At 34.6% G+C, this 22,669-nt stretch overlaps 1 protein-coding gene across 2 annotated transcripts in view; it reads left to right on the top strand.

Annotated features, from left to right (window-relative positions):
- The window catches only part of su(f) (cleavage stimulation factor subunit su(f)), a 377,057-nt gene that overhangs the window by 222,646 nt on the left and 131,742 nt on the right, over positions 1 to 22,669 (top strand). The gene's annotated exons all lie outside the window — the stretch shown is intronic.

Raw genomic sequence — 22,669 nt, 5'->3', positions numbered from 1 at the left:
TTTAACTGTTATGTTCACATAAGCTGAAGTTTTTCAAAGGACTATGTGTAGTAAGAATGAAACAAATAATTTATTAACAGAATTAAATATTTACATGCTAACATTTCACCAGCTCAAGCTAACATTATCTCATCACTCAAATGGTGTGCTCTCAACAAAACAAAAAAGACCTACAGAGCAAGGAAGCTGGAGGTGAGAATAATTCCTACAGTTTCCTTTGGAGTACTGTTTTATCTTCTAATCTACAGAAGATCTTTTGAAGATGTTAACAACAGAAAAAATCTTGCCAAGAAATTATATTATTTTAATCTTTTATCTAAGTGTAAGCAAACAAAGTTGGTATGGTGACTCTGGTTCCCATTTATGAGACTTCAATAAAGGTTGAAACTGGTCTGCTGACTGATCCTACCAATAATGCATAACAATATATGCTTCTGAAAGGAAGTGTGCTTTGCATTATGGAATACCAAAGCAATTGATGTGTGAAGTCATCAGTCTCTCTATATAAGTAGTCTAATTGTGAAGATGTGCAAGTGTTTGAACTTCATCTGCAAACTTGGCTTATACTTGGATAAAGGATTAAACAAGAATTTAATGTAAACATTTAATTTTTGTTGATAAATTTGTTTCATTCTTGCTATACATGATTCTTCTATCTACTATGCAGAAATTTCAGTATGAGTGAACTCCTGTAAAGAGCATTTGCACTGTATTAAAATTATCGGAGTTCAGTATGCTATATTCAAGAAACACTCCACTAGACTGAACTTTTGAGGCTAGTGGAATCCTTAAAAAGGTGATAACATTATCACATCCATTTGTTTTTGCAACTGTTGAATCAGAAGCCCAAGAATTTATTGAATTTGGTTGTTAATGCTTACACAGTCCATAAGTAGTTTCACAGCTTCAATTTTTACCCAATATAGTTATAGCATATAAGCCCTACAAAATTAACTAATATGAAATGGTTATTGGAGGTGATGCATAGTCCATTGTATTAAACTGGAATGAGGTGGTCCAATATGATACATGATATGTTTAGTCCATCAGTCCTGCTTGGATTTAAAGATTACTTGGAACATCTTGATCGTAAGGTTAATCTCAACAAAAGCAGAAAAGTTGGTTATGAAAAGGGGAATGATCATTTTCACATCATTCAGACAATTAGTTGCAGTACCTGAAACTAATTCAGGTACTGCAACAATTTCCTACTGAGCACACTAGCAGTTTAGTGAAGTTAATGAATTAGTAGTATGAAATCTCAAGCTACAAAACAGATTCTGAAAATGTGGCATTGAGGATAACTGTGTTGTAAATTTTAACTCCTGTTTCATGATATATCATTATCTGTTTAGCTTTATAGTTTGCTTGAAAGATCAGGTCATTTGTTATGGTGATTAATCTGACATTTATACTGTTGGGATTTTGTAACAACCCATTGTGTTGCTAAGCAAAATAGTGGAAAATAAAAACACAAGCATTTGTGCTCTAAATTCAAAAGTATTATTTATAAATGGGACATGTTTGGTACAAAGTGGCTAAGTTGTACCATAAGTACAACATCCAAGTGTTTTTTTTTATTATCCTTTGCATAAGATCTCCAGATACTTGCATCTGCCAAAACCTCCACATCATCCCATGAAAAAGCCAGGTGTTCTTGTGGCATTTGCTATGTAGGCCAGACAAGAAGGTCAGGGAAGATTTGCATCTCTGAACATGTAAAACATATCAAAAAAAGAAGACTGCATAAATCAGGCTTAGCAACAAACAAAAATACCATATATTGATCATAATTGTTTTACAAGAACGTTTCAAGGAAGCCTCACAAATGCTTAGGATTCCCACACAATGTAATTCAAGGCTTAGTGAAGTTAACGAATTTGCAGTATGAAATCTCACACTACAAAATAGATTCTAAAGCAGATCATACACCAAGTTTGGTCTGCTTTCATTAAAAATCTAACTGCCATGGACCTGGAATACAACACATGCAATGCCACAAAACATGACAGCAACAACTAGCTGTGTTCCAGCACTCATACAGCAATGAATTTAGCATTTTTATTCTGGTTACTTATATGTATGTACCAATTGTGAAGTTCTGATAACATCTAATATTTGTAATGGTTTCTAGTCTTTTTTTTTACTAGTACCCCTGATGTTATATACGTTCTGTTTTCTATTACGTTTTTCCACTACCCTGCTTTAACCTTGCTCTGTCTTTGTTTTCTTTAGTATTCAGTAATGGTCAGTTGCCTTTACTTTCGACTGCTGCCATTTATCTATTTCCACTATATCTTATTTCTCTAGCTCTATAGTCTAACAAATTTATTTGTTTTAACGACTGCACCACTTAGACTATATATTGAGTATGAGAATATAAGATCTTAAATCAAAGATCAAGCAGATATTGTTTATATTCCCTGCTTATATTATTCTTATTTTAAACTAGTCATAGCTTAGATATAATTCATATAAACTATCTTATGCAGGTTCGAATTTTTTAAGATAGTACATTGACAGAATCAGTCCACTGTGTTGTTTACAAACCACAATGTCATTACAATTCTCTTGTTAGTCTCAATTCTTTCTAATCTAACCATAGTTTTAAGCTGATTCACAATCTAGCATACCTTAGTTAAGACTAAATCACCATTAATATATATTATCTCATAAACATAGACACTTGACATACATTCTTGTTCAGTAATACAGCTACTTACAATTCTTGTTTAGCAGACAGTCTTTCACATTAATCTTTTGTTCACACTTAATTCTTCTTCTTCTTGGCTTTTTTTCCACTTGATGACACGTTCCTGTTTTTCTGCTAAAACTCTTCCTTGTCAGAGTTGTTGACAGCTGCAACGTACAGCTTCTTCCCTTCGAGATGAATGACACAATATTTCTTGCATGGCGATGTGCCCAGGTAGAAAACTCAGAACCCTCGACACTTCTCTTTAGATTTTTAACAGCAATTCTTGAGACTTCCCTTCAAGACTCAGGTAAGAGAAGAAATAGAAAACCCTATGACAAACAATGCTTCTCTTTTGCTTCCAACAGCGAACTTGGCATAATGGGTAAGCAAAGGCCAAAAAAAATCCTAAGGCAAATGATGCCTCTCTTTCAACTCCCGACAAGAAACTTGGCATGATGGGGACTCAGATAAGAGAAAGCTTAGAAAATCCTCAGACAAAATTCCTTCCCATGACTTGCCTTATATAGGCCCGCACCTCTGTTGTATGCATGCGCATCTCTCGAAATTGGTCACGTACTTACCTTTGGACATGCTGACGTCATTTTTCATGAGTCTTTGGAATTCTTTATCCATGGCAACTATGGTCACATATTGACCTTTGGACATTGTGATATCATTCTTCACAAGTCTTTGGAAATTTCATCTATAGCAATTTTCAGAATTCTTCACTAATCTTAGCACTAGATTAATATTATTCATTATTATTAATAACCTTACATGATGATGTCATGCACCACATTATTTTTACAAAGTTCAATACAATATTATTATTACAGAAAAGATGACTTCAGTCAAAAAAATTAGCATCCATTCTAAGTACATTCTCCTAAACAAAAAAAAAATGAAAAAATGAACATGATAAGTTACAAAGTCACATATCATGAGAGATTTTACACACACACACACACACACACACACACACACACACACACACACACACACACACACATATATATATGGGTAAATTTTATGAAGTTGACTAACATCATAAAATTTAACCATATATATATAAGATTATATTGTTAAAGGTAATCATATTTGAATTTCTGAGAGACTTATGAAAGATCAGTGCGCTCGGGTCTTCTTACATTGAGTTGTGGTCCCAACTTTTAAACTTCCCCAGAATTTTAAACATTGCCACTATCACATATTTCAAAGTTCCTATCTAGAGATAAAGCATTGAACACACACAATTTAAATGTCACATGTAAATTAATCACCAAATTAAACATCTTTATTTTCTCTTCTCCTGATAAACTTTGGTCCTCATTCAACCAAGAATCTGGTATTTTGATGAGAATAACACTGGGAACATCATATTACATTTGTTCAAATATTTCAAATTATGAAATCTCTAGGAATGTAGTGGAAGAAGAGCAGTGCATTTTACAAACCCCCCTGAGGGTACATATCAGGAATTGGATGATTTTTAAATAGGAAAGATTTTTACAAGCAAATGAAGAAGTCCTAGAAAACGCTCTTCCTTTAACAAAAACGATTTTGACTTATTAAACGAAGTTTTCAGAAACCCTTCTTAGGTAGCATACAGAGTCCACACAGAACAATAGCAACCAAGGTTATATTCACACAACTTGGATATTTCATCTTCCTCGTAGTTATTTTTACCTTATTACTATGCTAAAGTTTTGTTATTACTTGTCTGAGTCATCCTAATTCACTGTATTGCATTTTGTTACATGTAATCTGTAATAGCATTTGGCTAGATTAACCATTTTCAATGGTGATTGCCTTTAGATTACAACTAGATTTTTAATCGGTGTGTGCATTCCAAAGCTTTCTTTACTGGATTTGTCACTTTTGTATGTTATTGAGTGATTGGATGCTAAGGTTTCAAGTGCCATTACACTTTATAAGCAAGAGATTCTCCTTCTAGTGAGGATTTCCTTTGAAGATGCAGTCATTTGATGCATAGGGATATTACATCCTGCTATTTATCCCACTTCTTTAGTAATGTTGTCATTTAAAAAATGTAATGTTTCTTCATTTAAAAAATAAATTTATAATAAAGATGTGACTTTTACATATTTATTTCACAAAAGTCTACATTAATTCATTTGATACCTGTTAAATTTTTTCATTGCTAGATATGTTATGTAATTCCTAATGGGATGGTTGACTCATCTTGCATGATATTTTCCAGTATTACTTTTTTTAAAGGTTAGATACATGTATGAGGTCGGGAGGCTGGAAAGTTCTGATAAACACCTAAACAAAAATGATATTAAAGCAACTGATATAACAACAAGAAAGAACCCTGTGCTTTAATATCATTTTTGTTCTAGGTGTTTATCAGAACTTTCCAGCCCCCCCCCCCCCCCCCCCCCCCCCCCAATATTAAAAGATTGGATTTTTACTGAATATGCATCTGGTTTACTCCAGTATTTTATTTTGGATTTGTATATTTTGAGTTTTTTTGCATGTTGTAGTTAGAAAGGAAAGTAATTTGCATATAACAAGGTTTGAAATTTCAAACTCCTGCTGCAGTTAACTAGTAAGCTACTGCTGAATGTATCATTGATTCTGGTCTATAAATAATGATCATTAACTGCTCAATTCACGTTTGAAATTTTGCAGTAATTTTACTGGAGAATTAAGTAGTGAGGGAGATGGTGAGATGCGTGTAACCGTGTAGAGTAGAGTAGAGGGCCCTCTTGTGATGAGTTCTTGGACCACATAATAATAATATATAAGTAGGTTGTGGGATTAATTAATTAAAGCCTTTCATTTCATTTCAGGTGAAACATATCTGATAATTGCAAGCTTGCACAGATAGCTCATAATCTGAGCAAATTATAATCCTCTCTTGCAATATTCTTATCTACCTAACTGCTGAATAAGAGTATTGTGGTTATGAACAAATAGTTGATATCTATGTTATTTCACTGATATCTCGATAGTATTTCAGTAGAGCATTTTGCATCCATGTTTGGAGTGACATTGAAACACATCAGGGCCAAACAGAATGGTTAAATAATACTAATCGGTTTTTCACATGTGATTCAAAATATTATGGGCATCCTTCAGGTGATAAATTGATCTGTTTAATTTAGTACTAATATTTGCAAGATATGCTGGTCTTTAAAAACTGCATGGGATCCACACACAAAAGTATCTGAATACATTGTTCTATTCATTTACTAATGAACAGGCATGACACTTTCATTTTCAGAAGTAAAGTATTGTTATCCATTTTGGTCACAGCTGGATAAAAGCATGGAAGTGAAAAGTTGCACCCATTAGTCTTGGCCAAGGACTGAAATCTCAACTGCCATTTGAGCAGAAAGTAAGTTTCCTGTATTCTTGTGTAGTCAGATTTGTTGATGTTTTTTTGTAGATGTTGTGAGCTGCATTGTAGTCGGAGTATAGTGCTAGAGTTTTTTTTTTTTGGAGGCTTGATTTTATACATTTTTTAATGCCATGAGTAATATTGTCAAAAATAACAGAATGAAATGGACTTTTTTTACAGCCATGGAGTATTCCTATATCCATTGCTGCAAGTCATTAATTCATTATGTTCTTTTCTTGACAGTATTACCTATTGTATTGAAAATTCTATTTAAAATTTGCACTCAAAAATCCTGATAGGTTGTTCTTGCATACATGGGTAATGTTTTCATAAGTAGCAAGTACTCATCCAAAAGCAACAAATGTAATAGCTTACTTTGTATGATGCATTGCCATTTGATTCTTCAGTTGCATGTAATAAACAGTAATTTTGCAAGCATTAGTGAACTCTTATCAAAATTCACATGCACGATGTGCATTATCAGTTGCACCAAACTCATCAGTAGAAAGACATTAGTTTCACTGTCACCAAGGGTGACTCTGAAACGACCACACCTTGGTTTTTTCTTCATTTCTCATCGTAAAATAATTGTCTTTCACAGAGACAAAATTTAGTTGTCATTAAAACAGTTATTTATTACTGTCGCACCAAAGAGTATGAATATCTTCAGGATAAGCAAAGATGAGGAACAAGCACTCCTTGTTCGTTATCATAGAACAAGGAATAAATTTGGAAAAAAAATTTAAAAAGTTAATCATAATACTCAAGCTTCAGACAAGATTTGTCATTGAATATAGGTATATCATTTTATTCCTGAAAGAGGAATATCATTTTTTTTTTTACTCAGAGAATTACATAAACATAAGAGTTAATGATCACTGGAATTATTCTATGTTGAATATAAGAATATCATTTTCAGTGTATAATTAAAAAAACAAAACAAAAAAAAAAAGTCATGTAAGAATGAAGGAATGATTTTATTAACCATTAATGGAAATATTCCTCTTATATCCATCAGAATCCATTTAAATGAAAGTGTTTAAAGTTTGATAAGGAATGGTTTTTCAATGAAATATGATTTTATATGATAGTTGTAGTAGGGATTAAGATCAGAGAAGATAGGAAGACTGCTCAGTGTGCTGTGGAAAGACGAGTTAAAATTTTATATTTGCTGTATGGTAGTATCAATGGTTTGTCAATTAAATTTTGTTGTGTGGCAGTTGTAATTGGTTGGCAGTGTTCAGTCAAGTTCAGATTCTATGTTAATTAATTTCTGTATTCTTTGTGTGGGGCAGTGAGATGTAAGTCAGCACAAAAGATGAATGTATGTGGTCTAAATTTTCAAAAATAGTAAGATGCTATGAATGCAATATGTATGTTTGGGGTGATGTTAAAGATACCTGTGTGGTGAGATTTAATAGGAGAGATGAGAGTGTGTGTGGGTACTAACTCTGTAAGAAGTATAATATGATTATGGACTATGAAGTGTCTTTAAATGTGAGTGGTAGCGAGCAGAAGAACAGGATAGGATATAATGAGTGTATCTACAAAAGCAAGTGAGGTTGACAGTAAGTTATTGTCTGAGAAAGACAATGCAGTTGACAATAATAGTAACACAGTGTGCAAGACTAGTAGCAAAAAGGGACTGCAACTGGGTGTGGCAATGATTGGGAGTGCAATAGTGTGCAGGCATGAAAGGCAGCAAGAGTGTGAATGGCAGTGAGAAAGTGATTGAAGAGATGAAAGTGGGTTTAAGGACATGGAGCATATGAGAAGAATGACTTTTGCATGGAAGGAAGAATGGGCTGAAAGATCCATGTGAAAGAAATGTATTGAATGATTCAAGAATAATTGTATAGAGGGATTCAGTTATTAGAGGTGTGGTGAATGAAAATGTGCACAAGGTTTATTTCCCTGGAGGTAGAATGAGCAGAGTGATTGAGGCATTGGATATCTGAAGGATAAATCGGCAAGTAGGAATGAATTGTTTGGTTGGGAAGAGAATGTGAGGTTGGATATCAGGTGGTTGTCAAAGAGAGTAAAAGATAAGAGTAGCCGGAAAGGTAGTCAATATGTTGCTCAGGTATGACAGTGATGAGTTGATGCAGAGAGAAAGGAATTCATTTTGTGAATTTGAAGGATGGATGGAACTATAGCACACTGTTGAAATGGTTTTTGGTGTGTGTGTCAGTTGGAGAAAATATTTATGGCAGGGAGAGTAATGACTGCAGTGAATAGATCTGAGTATGTGGAATAGCAGAGAAATAAGGTACAAGAGCTTCCAAATGGAGAAATAATAGTGTGGATGAAGAGAATGGGAGGGGCAGGAACACAATACAAGGCAAGAAATGAGGATCAGGGTAGCTAGAGAGACACTGCACATGAAGTGTGCATGCTATATTTAGAAGTAAATGTGTGAGTGGACAAAAGTTCGAGATGGTGTAGGATATGCAGAGTGGATGGGTCTGGAGAGGATTGTACAATTGCTGGTGATAGAAAGGAATGGTCAGGGGAAGTATGGAGGAGTCATATTTGTAGTGTCCATGGGAGTTGTTATAGAACCAGAAATGAGCAATTATGTTTGTATACAAATGCTAGAAGTATCTGTAATAAGGAGAATGAAATTATTGCATTGATCAAGTATACGTTTGCCCCAACATTGTCGGAATAAGCAAAATGTAGTTGGATGAAGACAACATCCTCACAAGAATAGAGATTGAGAGACATAGTGTTCTTTGTGAGGATAGGACAGAAAGGGAGTAGTGCTGTTGATAATAGCAGAGGATGCTCATGCAAGGGGCAGATAGTGGCAGTGACTTTCAGCCAATATGGTGTAAGGTAGAGGTGGACAGGGTGAAGTATTTAGTTGTGTTGCTATAGACCTGGTAATGTAGAGGGCAGTGAGTAGGAAATATGTAAATTAGCCTTAGAAATGAGGAAAGGGTGATCATTATGGGTGACTTTAATAATGGTAATATACAATGGAATGAATAGACAGTATCCAGGGATAAAGAGAATGAATTTCTGGAGTTTTTGAGAGACAGCTCAAAAGACAAAAGCATTTGATATACAACCACCTTGGGGCAGTATATATAACAGAAGGCACACAAAGATCAAGGATCCTGGATTTGATCCATCTCATCAGAAGATATTATAAATGAGGTGTCATATCTTCCTCCATTTAGTGAAAGTCACCGTGAAGTGATCACTTGGTGGTGGCCGGTCATATGAAGACTCTTGTGAGAAAGGGATATATGTGGAACTATAAGGCTGGTGATTATGGCAAACTCAGGAAATTGCTTCCAGCTATATCATGGATATAGCATGAGCTCTACTCAGGTACTATCTGACAGAGGCAGTGTCAGGAGGTTAAATAAATCAGGTGTAAATGGATGATTGAAAAGGTGGGGCATGCATGTTGAAGAAGGTATTACAAGTTTAGTGGCAATAATCAGTTGTATGAGGAATACAAAGAGCAGATGAGAAAGGTTACTTGCTTGGTAGGAATTGAGCCACAGTTAGCTAATGAGGCCAAAAGAAATTTCAGAGAGTTCTCTTGATAGGTGTTCTGTAGAAGAATGAATGATTATGGAATGGTGATATTAACTAGTGAAAATGGTAAAATGATAACCACTGTATAGGATATAGTTCAGATGTTAAATGAGCCCCCACGAATGTGACATCATGTAGAACTATAGTTCCTCCTCTCCCATTCCCAGTGCATTCATTGTGAGTGAACTGGAGATATATGAGGACTTGAGTAAACTTGATGTGAATAAGGCCGTGGGGCTTGATGATATATCACCGTGTGTTTTGAAAGTTTGACATACCTTTTTAACATAAGCGTAAATTGGGCAACATTCCAAAGGAGTGGAAAGATGGCAAAATTGTCCTGCTTCATAAGGGAGGTGATAACTTTAAATTACAAACCACTCTGTTTGTCTGGAGTTGTAGTTAAAGTTTTAGAGAAGTTAGTCAAGAATAAGATTTGGAATTGGGTTGATAACAGAAGTCTCCAATTCGATGGGTTTGCTAAAGGAAGATCATGTTTTAGTAAGCTGCTTATTATAACAAGGTGTCATGCATTGGACAAGGCAGATGCATACACAACAGTATATTTAGATTTTGCAAAGGCCTATGATAAGCCATGTTACAAGCTGGTAGCCAGAGGAGTCAGATTGGATAGCAGATTAGTTTTCTGGATTGGAGATTGGTGATCTGGTAAGTTGTGTATGAGGAAGCAATATGCCAGAAGAGGAAAGTCACTAATGGTGTATCCCAAGGATCTGTTTTGAGACCATTGCTGTTTAATTTTTATTTTGATAATATCAAGGAAAGTTTGAATGGTGATGTGCAGAATTGGGAAGAACTGCGAATGGTAGAGTATATGTATAGGACTGGCTGAATGGGAAGATGAGCGGAGTTGACAGTTCATCACAAAGTGTAAGCTGTTAAAATTCAAAAAGCATAGATAAAATGCAGAGTATGCAATTGGTGGAGAGATCTTAGAAGAGGTGAGGGATCTATGGTGATAGTGGACAAGAACCCAAGGTTTTGGGGACACATTACTAAAATTTTGAGGACAGCACAGCAGATTATGGCAGTGATAAGGACATGATGTGTAGAAGTGAGGAAGCTCTTATTTGATCAGACCACATATCGACTATTATTGTGCACAGACGGTTTTCAAAAAGGATGCAGAGATATTGGTAAGGATCCAGAGATTATTGGCAAAGGTGGTTGCTGGTTTCTGGAATGTCAACTGTGGAGACAGATTGAAGGAATGCAATTTGCAGTCTATAGGAAGAGGGGGAGGGATATGATTGAGATATTTAAGTTGGTAAGGGTTTGTTACCAGGTCGATGGAAATGAGGTTTTTCATAGAATGAGAGAGAGAAAGACAGGGAGGACAAGAGGCCATTCCTAGATGCTGGTATAAGGAAGGTGTGAGTGGGGGGGGGGGGGTAGGATTTTTGCATGGAGAGGAGTGGGTTTCAAAAAGGATGCAGAGATATTGGTAAGGATCCAGAGATTATTGGCAAAGGTGGTTGCTGGTTTCTGGAATGTCAAGTGTGGAGACAGATTGAAGGAATGCAATTTGCAGTCTATAGGAAGAGGGGGAGGGATATGATTGAGATATTTAAGTTGATAAGGGTTTGTTACCAGGTCGATGGAAAGGAGGTTTTTCATAGAATGAGAGAGAGAAAGACAGGGAGGACAAGAGGCCATTCCTAGATGCTGGTATAAGGAAGGTGTGAGTGGGGGGGGGGGTAGGATTTTTGCATGGAGAGGAGTGGATGAGTGGTTGTAATGCATTGCCTGCAAGTATGTAGATAGTGAATACATTTGATGAATTGTGTGTGTATCTGTGAATAAAAGAGAGAGTGAGACAAAGACTCAACGAATCTTTGGACTTCATGTTTGTATGATAAGAGATTGATGTAAATTTATTTCTCAAATTCACTTACCACTATGTAATTCTGAAGTATTTGCTTCACTTTACATAGTGTGTGTGTGTATGCGTGCATAACGCGCATTCACACACACACACATTCCTGTACTTTGTGGTTATGGTATATTAAATTGTCCAGTATTAAATTATGTTGATATGTGACATAATCCAGCATGTAAATAATTCCATGTATCTTTCAGTATAATATACATATTAATAAACATTTGAATCAAATGTTTATGCAACTTAGAAAACTAGTGATCACAACTTGTAAAAAGATTATATTAAAATATCCTAGTTCACCAAAGTCTTTCAGTCTGATTTTTCATCATTCAGTGTGTTTGTAGTGTTATTACAATTTTATTTATTTTTTGACATAACTAGAAGCACAACCTTAAAATTACATCTCTATCACCTAAGCAAGGGAGAGTATGTGAAATGCTGTGTGGGATGTATAATAGAAACTTTAGGAGATAAGCATTGTATGAACTAGATTTATCAACATTTTAACTGTCATTACAATCATTCTCTCTCTCTCTCTCTCTCTCTCTCTCTCTGTGTGTTCGTTCGTTCGTGCATATTCACACACTATATTGGATAAGTCATTGCCAACACATTCAGTTATCAAAGGTTATGGCTTTGGCAAGGCCTAAAGTTCTGATTGCTAGAATTAAGATACTGCATGGTTACAACTTTTATGAATGGAAATGTCTGATATAATAAATAGGACTAGTTTGGACTGGTAAAGACATCAGCATTATTGCCACATTTTGAAGTCTGGTGGTAAGGCTTATATATTAGATATTCATGACTGTATTTTTTGTCCTGAAGAAGCCACACATAATTTTGGGTGTGATATGATATATGAATATATAGATATATTCACAGTCCCCCCCCCTCAACAGTATGGGATTATAAAAACTTTATATAACAAGGATAAATTAATTAGTTCAGATAATGGCCCTCTCCATAGAACTTGACCACATCCACGAAACCATAGCCAGTGGCTACAATTCCCCCCCCCCCCCCCCATATCCAAAAAAATATTAACCCCCCCCTAAAACTATCACCATTTCATATATCCAAGGCACATATGAAAAACAAAAAAAATCCTAAAAAGAATACTACCTTCCAGCCACTTACAGACCATATAAAATATTAACAACCCTTATCTGTTCCACCAAAGACTGCCAGGTGTATGCTTGGTCCCTTGCAGTTGTAAACTATCCTACTATGGCCAAACAAGCAGGACAGTCAACATCAGAATTGTTGAACATAAGGACTACATCTGTTTCCACCATTACAGCCACTCAGAACTTGCTTTAGGCACCTGCCCTAGGATATGCTGGAGGAAGGCTACTCCATTGCAGCAAATATCAATATGAAAGACTTTTCTTTGAATCTGCTTCTACTTTAAGAAACTACTATAAACTCAACAAATTTGGTTGCATGAAACTGCCACAAATTTGGCAAGCTCTACTTCAGCCAAGGATGTCCAATTTAGCCTCCTAGGGGTGCTATTTAAGACTTTAGCTTACTGCCATTTGACATGCTTCAGACTCTTTACTGGGGTAGCACCTTCTTGCACACATCTTATTATACTTTGTTACCTCATGATGGCAATTTGGCTTTGCTGAAATATTAAAAGTATTAACTTTCTTTTAGTTAATATATTATTATATTAACTAATATTTAAGTGTGAAATAAAACCTCTCTCTCCTATAAAGCCTAGAATCATAGGTTTTGGTTACTGGAATGGTTCAGGAGCAATTAATTAATATAACAACACCTGGAATCCATTCCTGTAAAAAGGGATGGATTGGTGGAATGGTTTGTTGAATACATGCAGACCAGATCTTAATGAAAATAAAAAGAACTGTTTTTATTAACAAACAAATGTTAAATATATAGCAAATGTTAAATGCAAGTTAACAAGTGAAGCTTGCAAGAATCATCAGTGTAATATAAGTAAATAAAAACACTTGGAGTCAGTGGAAAGTGGTATTAATCATCAGCTTTCCAGCATTGGTTGGAAATGATTATCTGAAAAGTTGAAATCTGGCATGTGCAGAGATCTGATGAAGGATTTCCAAATGCTGCTAAGAATCAGCAATAAGAACCTTCAGAAAAAATGACCATGGTGGATTGTTTTATCTGATGCCATTATCACTCTTCCCATGCATGCCATGATGTGCCTTGGAAGAGTGATAAGCCAATCCTGAGCTTTCTTCTCTATTATGAATGATATCTCCAAGATATTTTCTTGCCTCAAAACTTCTAGACCTACAGGGTGTCCCAAAATTCATGCAAGAAGTCATTTTGATAGAAAACACAGGTTTTTAATTAAAAATTGTAATTTCTTATTGATTCATAAAATATACAGTATAGGGTTATGCACGGAATAGCATATCGGGTAAATGGCCTCCACAGCTTTGCTGGCACATACGCACTCTTTTGTCGAAATTTTCCATGACCGTTTTGCATAAATGTGGCGGCATTTCATTGATACAGCGCTCAATTTCCTCCTTCAAGGCGTGGGTGGTCGTGGGCTTGTTGGCATAAACTTTAGACTTCAAAAAACCCCAAAGAAAAAAGTCCAACGGCATTAAGCCACATGATCTTGGTGGCCAATTCTGATCACCAAAACAGGAAATTACACGACCAGGAAATGACTCATGCAGTAATTGAATTGTTTCTCAGGCTGTATGGCATGTGGCACCGTCTTGTTGAAACCACATGTCGTCCACATCCATATCTTGAAATTTAAGCACAAAAAACTGGATTATCATGTCGCGATAGCGAGCACCATTAACTGTTATTGCTTTACCAGCCGCATTTTCGAAGAAGAATGGACCGATGATGCCTCCAGCCCAAAATCCGCACCAAACAGTGACACATTGTGGATGCATTTGTTTCTCAACAATCACTCGTGGATTTTCTGAACCCCAAATGCGACAATTTTGTCGATTAACAAAGCCATCAAGATGAAAATGAGCCTCATCGCTGAAGATGATTTTGTTCGAAAAATAAGCATCCACTTGTTGTTGTTCCATAATCCATTCAATGAACTCTCTTCACTGTGTGTGGTCACTAGGCTTCAGTTCTTGAGTCAATTGAACTTTGTAAGCATAAGGATGCAAATCTTTCGTGAGAATACGCTGTAGAGAGCTTCTTGAAATGCCCAATTCAAGACCACGTGCCGAATTGATGTTCCTGGACTCTCAGCAATACTCTCACAAACTTCTTCGATGTTTTCTGTTGAACGACTTGTTGAAGGACGGCCAGAGTGTATAAGATCACTAATTGATCCAGTTTCCTTGAATTTTTTAATTAATCTTTTCACAGTTGATGAAGTTAAATCACTATTCTGACCATATTTTGTACAACACTTTACCGCACAAATGGAGCTAAATTTAAATCTTGCGTGAATTTTGGGACACCCTTTATATAGGTAAAAGCCACATGAACAAGGAATTTTGGAAACCTCGGGATGTTCGTAGAAGAAATTCTCTTTGGAAGAGTGGAGGAGATGTTAAAAGATTTGCATACCACTCTGATATCATGAAAATTGAGGATATTATCAATTTTGCTTGAAAGCCTACCAGTGTAATGAATTGAAATTGAGTATAGTGCATGTCAGTATTTTGCTGCAGAGTAGGATTGGAGAAAAGTATTTTTGGACCAGTTTCCTTGGATATTTAAAAGTGAGTTGGTGGAGTTTAAATTGCAGTTCATTTATCTTCTGATCATCTTTTAGGAGAGATAGGTAGCACATTTTTTGAGTATGAATGAAGTGAATGTCTGATATGAATAGGCTTGTGGTAAACATCTAGCATGAAACAGTTTTTTTAGAGATAAGATGTCCAAAAAAAGGTATTCAACCTTCTTTCTCAGTTTCCACTGGGAATTTTATTTTTTGGTGTAATGAATTTAGCAAGGTAAAGAAGCTGTTCAGGACATCTATAAAACAATACAATTACCTGAGGTTTTTACAACATCTATCAGCATACCAATTCCAAAGAAAAATACTGCACAAAATTGCAAGGATTACAGAACTGTGAGCCTAATATCCCATGCATCTAAAATATTTTAACCATTGTTAACAAATTGAAAGAGCCTTAAGCAGTGAATTGAGTAAACAACAGAAAGGCTTCAGAAGAGGAATGGTAACCATTAATGCTATCCTGGAACTAAAAATACTAATAGAAAGATCACTTGAAAGAAATAGGAACATTTACATATGCATCATAGACTTTCGGAAGGCTTTTGACCAGGTAAAACATAATAAAATGTTCAATATATTAGATAAATTAGACATAGAAGATCATGTACTTAAGATTATAAAAATGAATTACACCAAATAGAAATTGCAGCTGTTTAACTCTGAGACTTCTGTAGTGAAAATAAAAAGAGGAGTTAGACAAGGTTGTATCCTTTCACCAAATCTATTTAATATCTATAGTGAGACAGTGATGAAAAAGATTGAAAAACAAAATATAGGAATTAGTATCAATCGTATAAAATACAACAATCTTAGATATGCTGATGATACCATTCTAATAGCAAAAAACAGAAACAAATTAATCAAATTACTGCAGCTACTAATTGAAGAAGGTAAAGAATTTGGATTAGATATAAATGCAAAAAAGACCAAATTTATGAAAATCACAAAAGAAAGCAGATCCGAGCCAGAAATATTCATAAACAATATAAAAATTGAACATACAACAGAATACAAATATTTAGGCACCTACTTTACTGGAGATGGAAAGCAAGATAAAGAAATAAAAATAAGAACAGCCATAGCTAAAGATGCATTCTGGAAAAATAAAGATCTGCTCAGAAGTTCTGAGTATCGAGTCAAAGAAAAGAATGATAAGAACATTAGTGTGGCCAATTTTCACATATGGTATGGAAGTGAGACCTGGATATTCAAGAAGAGAGTAAGGCAACAGATAATGGTCTTTGAAATGTGGTGCTATAGGAGAGCTCTGAAAATCTCACGGACAGAACATGTGACAAATACAGATGTCCTACAGAGAATGAGAACACAGAGATCTTTATTACAGGAAATGATCCCGAGGAGATTGGCAGGACATGTACTGAGAGATTCAGCAGGACAGAGGATATTAACAGTTTTATAAGGAAAAATTATGGGAAAAGGATCATGAGGCAAAGGACATGGTGCTGCACCCTCTCGCTGAGGAAGCTACATGAAGAAAGAAGCTATTTAGTTTAATTCAACAATCCTTTGTTTACAGATAATGGAAGATGTCCAATGTATTTCAACCAAATCAAAGGTTTTGGATTGGCTAGTGCTAGAAACCTATCAGTTTTAAGGGTATATGGGCCTTTTGGCTCCTGTGGTTAAAAGATGCATGGGAGATAATATATCTAAGTTTATTGTCTGAATTTCATCATTTTGACATTCAAATAATTATTACTGTATATGTATCATTGTATAACCAATGATGGCATCTGTCCAGTATACAAGCAAAAATAAAATTCTCTTCAACATTTTTATGTTTGTTATTGAAGAAATCACATTTTAATGAGCATCAAATGGGTGTTTGCATTTATATGGATACCCTTTTAGTTTTAGAATAGACTTGTTTCACTGTATCAGTATAGCATATCAAATTGAACTTTTTTTTTTTTATCTGAGTCTCGCAACTTATTGAAAAATATATCGTGGTTTGATAGTAATTATATTTGATTCTACAATTGACAGCTTTTCTGGCACAGAAACAGCAGTGTCTTTGCTGCTTCTGTAAACAGCAGTTTAAGTTAATCTTTTGCAGTGATACTCTTGTATGTAAACTACACTACACTGATATCAGATTTGGTGATAGACACACAATTAGGGGAAGTCACTGAAGTAAGCAGGTTATTTTGTGGTATGTAACTAGCAGTATTCCACTCACTACAGTTATGTGAATAGAATTACTGCTTGCATAGCTGCGCTTTTTTGTCAGTAATCAAAGAAACATTAGTTCGACAACATGGAAACCAGATCTTCAGTGGCATGGTTTTCATTACCTGGTGTGAGTCTACCATCCTGTTTAGAGGCCTGAAGTGGCTTGAAAAAGTACCGTGTTAATTTCTAGAGCAGGGTTTCCAGGTAATTTAACCTTTAGACCATCTATGACACTTATGTACATAGGTTCACAACCTTTTGTATGTGGGAGTAAAAAAAAAAGGGGGGGGTGCAGTATCTGGAACAACTGTAAATTTCCTAAGAAGTAACACCAGTGACTTCTATGAGATTTGTGTCATTACTTGAACTCATGATGTGCTAATAGTACAAAATGCTTTGCATTTGAGAAGTCCAGATCCTTTCCAAGTCTGTGTTCATATATAATTTCATCATTACTTCATAGTCTTTCATTTAATCTTGCTTTTGGTTTTAGTTTGCAGCTAAACAGACAAGGTACTTTCATTTTTGACAGTGGAGGTTGTTTAAGAGGTTCACTAGTGTAGAGACTTGTATTTCGTTTTGGTAGAGTATTATAATTTTATTCCCCTCTCAAACACTTTTTTCTTTGTTTATATGGTCAGTTCATTAATATTAAGTAAATAACCAAGGGATTCAGCAGTCTTTCATCTTTTACACCAACAGATAATGTGCAACTTCAGCTATAAATGGATAGCAAACTGTTTGAAACTGTTTGCTGTATTTATTGCTAACATCATTATAAAGATTAAAAAACATTATCAAGTTTTCTTATTTGTTCTCAAAAAACTATGATTTAAAAAAAAAAAAAAAACATGAAGAGTAAATGTCATTTTTAAAATTGCAAGGCTTCACCCAAACACAGAGGAATTGAATTTTATTAATTTTGTTCTCAGTCTAATATGCTTTTAAACCTGTGCTAAAATAATTTTGTATGAATCTTCAATTTTTTAATCCAAAATGCCATTTCAACACTCCTTTTACTCAGACCATTTGGAAATTGTAGTACGTTGCTGTTAATAAAAGTGAAACATGAGTGTTACCAGGGAAATATTACATCATGTATTTCTTTAGTTTAAAAAAGGCAACAACTATTAATATCTATATAATAAGTAAAAACAGTTCTATTTGTATACTGTTTCATTTTAATATAATAGATGGCATGATAAATTTTTGTACTGTGATATATGGGAAGTGGTTATTATTCAGATTATAATATGTTAAATATTTTATTTTGCAACATATATATTTAAGTAATTATGATAAGATTTTTTTTTACCTTCAGTGTTGTGCAGTTTTTTCCTGTGGATTTTTTTTTTTAAAATCAGTATCAGTTAAAATTGAGTTTATAATTCTGAATTTTATGTATAATCTCAAATTTATAATAAAAAAAAGTCCATTGTAACAGTGTAGTGATTGGGTTTATATTTTGAAATTGCTAATATGAAGTAATTTTATTTTGACTGAACCTGTAAATGCACAATATTTATTCAGTTATTTATGTATATATATATATATTTAAAAAAAAAACAGTTAATTTTGTAGCAGCATATGCTTATTTTTTGTAGTTAGATTTAAAATAAATATTGCACCACTGGAAATAAACTGTTACTCCATTGACTAGTGTTTGTTACTTTTGTAACTGAAAGTGTGTGTAATTTATTTTAGCTTTTTTTCCTTCACTTTTCATTTTTTGATAGAAAGAAGGTAATCATGCCTGAATGCTAAAAAAAGTAGTATTCTGCTGTGCCTCTTTATGCCTTTGATTTATGCTTGTTTTCCATATTAAATGCTTTGTGAAATACTATAATGTATTTAATTGTTCACTGTAAATACCATAGTAAATAGGAATGTTCATACAGCGTGGATGTTTTAGCAATGAATTCCTTCTTAAAGGTGTAGTAATGAAAAATATATTTTTTTTCTTATTAATTTAATATTAATTTTGGTGTTTGTCTAAAAAAGATATTGTAGATATCTTCATCAAGTTTCAGAGAATTAGAATATTATATATAACACAGATAAATCTTCAGGTGAGAGTACTTAATACATTACTCACACACACAAGTGCCTCCCCTGCTCTGCCACTCTAATGAATACATTCATTCAAATAGCCATGCAAGGTTATATGCAAGTCTTATTGCACCAGGCAGTAATCAAGACTCACACCTCTGCGTGTGACACACACATACACACACGCGCACCCAACATATGCACAGAGAACACCTTGAACTTTGAAAATACTGAATGTTAGTTACCACCATTTTTGTTAAAATAAATTGTTAGTCATTTGTATTTCAGATTTATAATGCAGTTTGTAATATAACAGAATCAGTATGCTTCATTCTCTGTTTGACTCTTTACTGAGCATTTCTATTATATTAAAAGATTCATTGCATAAATTGTGAAATGAAATATCATTCTATTACACTTAATAGCACTTACTGCAATATTTCAGAGACCAAATGTAAGTTCTTAAGCAATGAAGAAAATTAGTGATATTAAATAGCTCTTATTACAGTTCATTTACTAAGGGAAAACATAATTATAGCCAACTCATCCAGACTATCAAAACTTTATTATAGCATGAATGCTATTCTCAATGAAATCAGAGTATTCCTTACATATTTGCAATAGTGAGAGCTGACTATATGGAAGACAATTATTAATTAACTTTCTCGTTAATGGCTAATTTGACAACGTGTAACATTTTACATAAAGAAAATTAAAACAATTCATAATATGAATCAGTTCATAATATGAAGTTATAGAGAAATGCTTAATAAATAATATTATGAAAACAAGGTTTAGAACTAAACTTATTTTAATGGTATTACACCACCAAACAAAATGCAAAAAAAAAAAAAAGTTTATTAGCTGGCTTATATTTTGTTGGATTTCAAACGAACATCTTCAGAGCAAAACATGTTATAGTTTAGATGTGGCAGTTTGTCAGTGAAACAGTTCAAGTTATATAGGACAGAAGATCTAAAGTCTTAATTTCTTGCTTACCAATGAAAGTAATGCAGTTGAGTAGGAGTTAATCTTCAGATGACTATCGCCTAATGATTTGGTAGAATAATGCAGTCATACTTGTTAAAGTTTGGCAAGAAAAAATCTACAAACAAATTAATGGTACTGCAAGTGGTCCCCCCCCAAGCTAACTTCTACATGGAGCATTTGTTCTCAAAGTACTTACCACACTACTTTTTAAACCCTTACTATGGTTACACTTCTTTGAAGTGTTTCTGCCATTTGGCCCCATGGATAAATCACTTTGGAAACTTAGCTTAATAGCCAACGCCCCCCCCCCCCCACACACACACTTGTGAATATATCTGCCTCTCTCAGTGGGTTTCTGTATACTGAAAAGGATAACCTGCCATTAGGTAGGTATGTTACCAAGGTGTCTAGAAAGACCAGATTAGTATTAGTTTCCTTTTCCATTGTAAACTGAATTCTAAGGTGGAGACTATTGAGTGACAGAGGAAAGAGTCTAATGTTTCTGGGCCATAGAACACGTCATCCACATATCTTAGCCAGATAAAAGGTTTGAGAGGAGCTGAGTCAAACGCTTGTTCTCCAAAATCTTCCATGAAAAAATTGGCAATCTGTTCATAAATTTTATTCTTCCAAGATAGCAAAGGAAAAGAGATCTGTGATATCAGGAGAAAAAATTTTTTAAAAAAATGTAATAAGGTGCCATTTAAGGGAATGTTGGTAAAGTGAGATGATGTTAAAGCTGACGAGGATATCCGTGTTGTTAACAATTAGATTTTCAATAGACGTTTTAAAATGGGTAGAGTTTTTTTATGTATGATATGGTATGGTCAGTAAAGGGGAACAAGAGATTTTGCTAAATGTTTGGATTTTATTTGATTTTTTTATGATGCATTAATATCAAGGGTCATACTGCACCAGGACACAGGTCACAGCAATACATATAGTAATCGGTTAGTAGGACAATCGCAAACATCCCTGAACTTGGTGGGATTCGAACCTGCAGCCTCTTGCTTGGAGAGCAGATATGCTAACCACTTGGCCAACCAGGCCAGCAAATGTTTGGATAATTTATAGCAGATGGAATGAGTAGCATGGCGACATCAAACCTAATGTTAGCTATTTCTGGAACTAAGGTATGGATTGCACATTCAGTGTTTGAACATTAAGGTCTAGTGCCAGTACTTGTTTCAGTGCAACAGAAAAATTGTGGCTGAAACTTAAGACACTGATGGCAACTTCTAGATTCTTTCTAGATCTTCTAAACAAAATATATCATCCTGCCAACTCAATGCCATTAAGAAACTATGCAAAAGTAACAGTATAGATATCATCAGAGTTAATAAGAAGTGTTACTGTTATCCCTAATGTCAGTGAATAGAATAGAAAAATTGGATATCACTCTCAGAGACCACTCCATCTACAAACCTTTATATTATTATATCACTAAATCTCAGATCAAGAAATTAAAAAGTCTACTCAAAAGAAAAGTTTCTTCTTAGCTTCCTGACATTATAAAAAAATATAAATCCTTCACTTCTCACCCTCTCACCAGATATACAGCATACCTAAAATACACAAATCCAATTTTCCAAGAAGACCAAGACCCACAGTAGATGCTGTGGGTCTTCCTTTCTCAGTGCTGTTTTATATTTTTCTCTATTCGGATTCTAATATAAGTTTCCCCAGTGCTTAAGCATTAACACATAGACTAAGAGAAAGAATCAAGTTTTTTTTGTGAACAGCTGGAGGTCAGTCTTTGGGGAAAATGGTATTGTGAAGGCTGTCCCAAAGAACAGATAGCTGGAAAGAAAGGAGAATGAGAAGTTGATTTGATAAGTTTGAAGGCTAACTTTGTGTAGATTGAGAGGAAAGAGGTAGAAAGGTAGTACCCAGTTCCAATAAACTGAGTACTTCCTTTGAAAATGCAGAAATAGCTATGAGAAAAGTGATTGGAGGGGAATCTGTGAGAGAAGAGGATCCTCTTCTGGATCAAGTATTCTGAAGTAGACATTCTGGTGCAGTACCCAAAATGTGAGAACAGTGTTGCAAGGTTGAGCAGATTTGGGATTTAAAAATGTTAATAGTTGCAGAGGTGAGGAAATAGTGTCTCGAATGGAAGAGGACAGTTTTGGAGGCTGAGAAAGTTATGGATTTTTTTTCTGGTGGAAAGGTTAGAGGTGTCAGTTAATCCAAGAAGGT

Source organism: Typopeltis vanoorti, chromosome 8, assembly GCF_054136105.1.
Source record: "Typopeltis vanoorti isolate ZY-2024b chromosome 8, IOZ_Tvanoo_1.0, whole genome shotgun sequence".
NCBI lineage: Eukaryota > Metazoa > Arthropoda > Arachnida > Uropygi > Thelyphonidae > Typopeltis > Typopeltis vanoorti.
The sequence above is the reverse complement of the archived record's forward strand: the minus strand, read 5'-3'. Positions and strand labels throughout refer to the sequence as shown.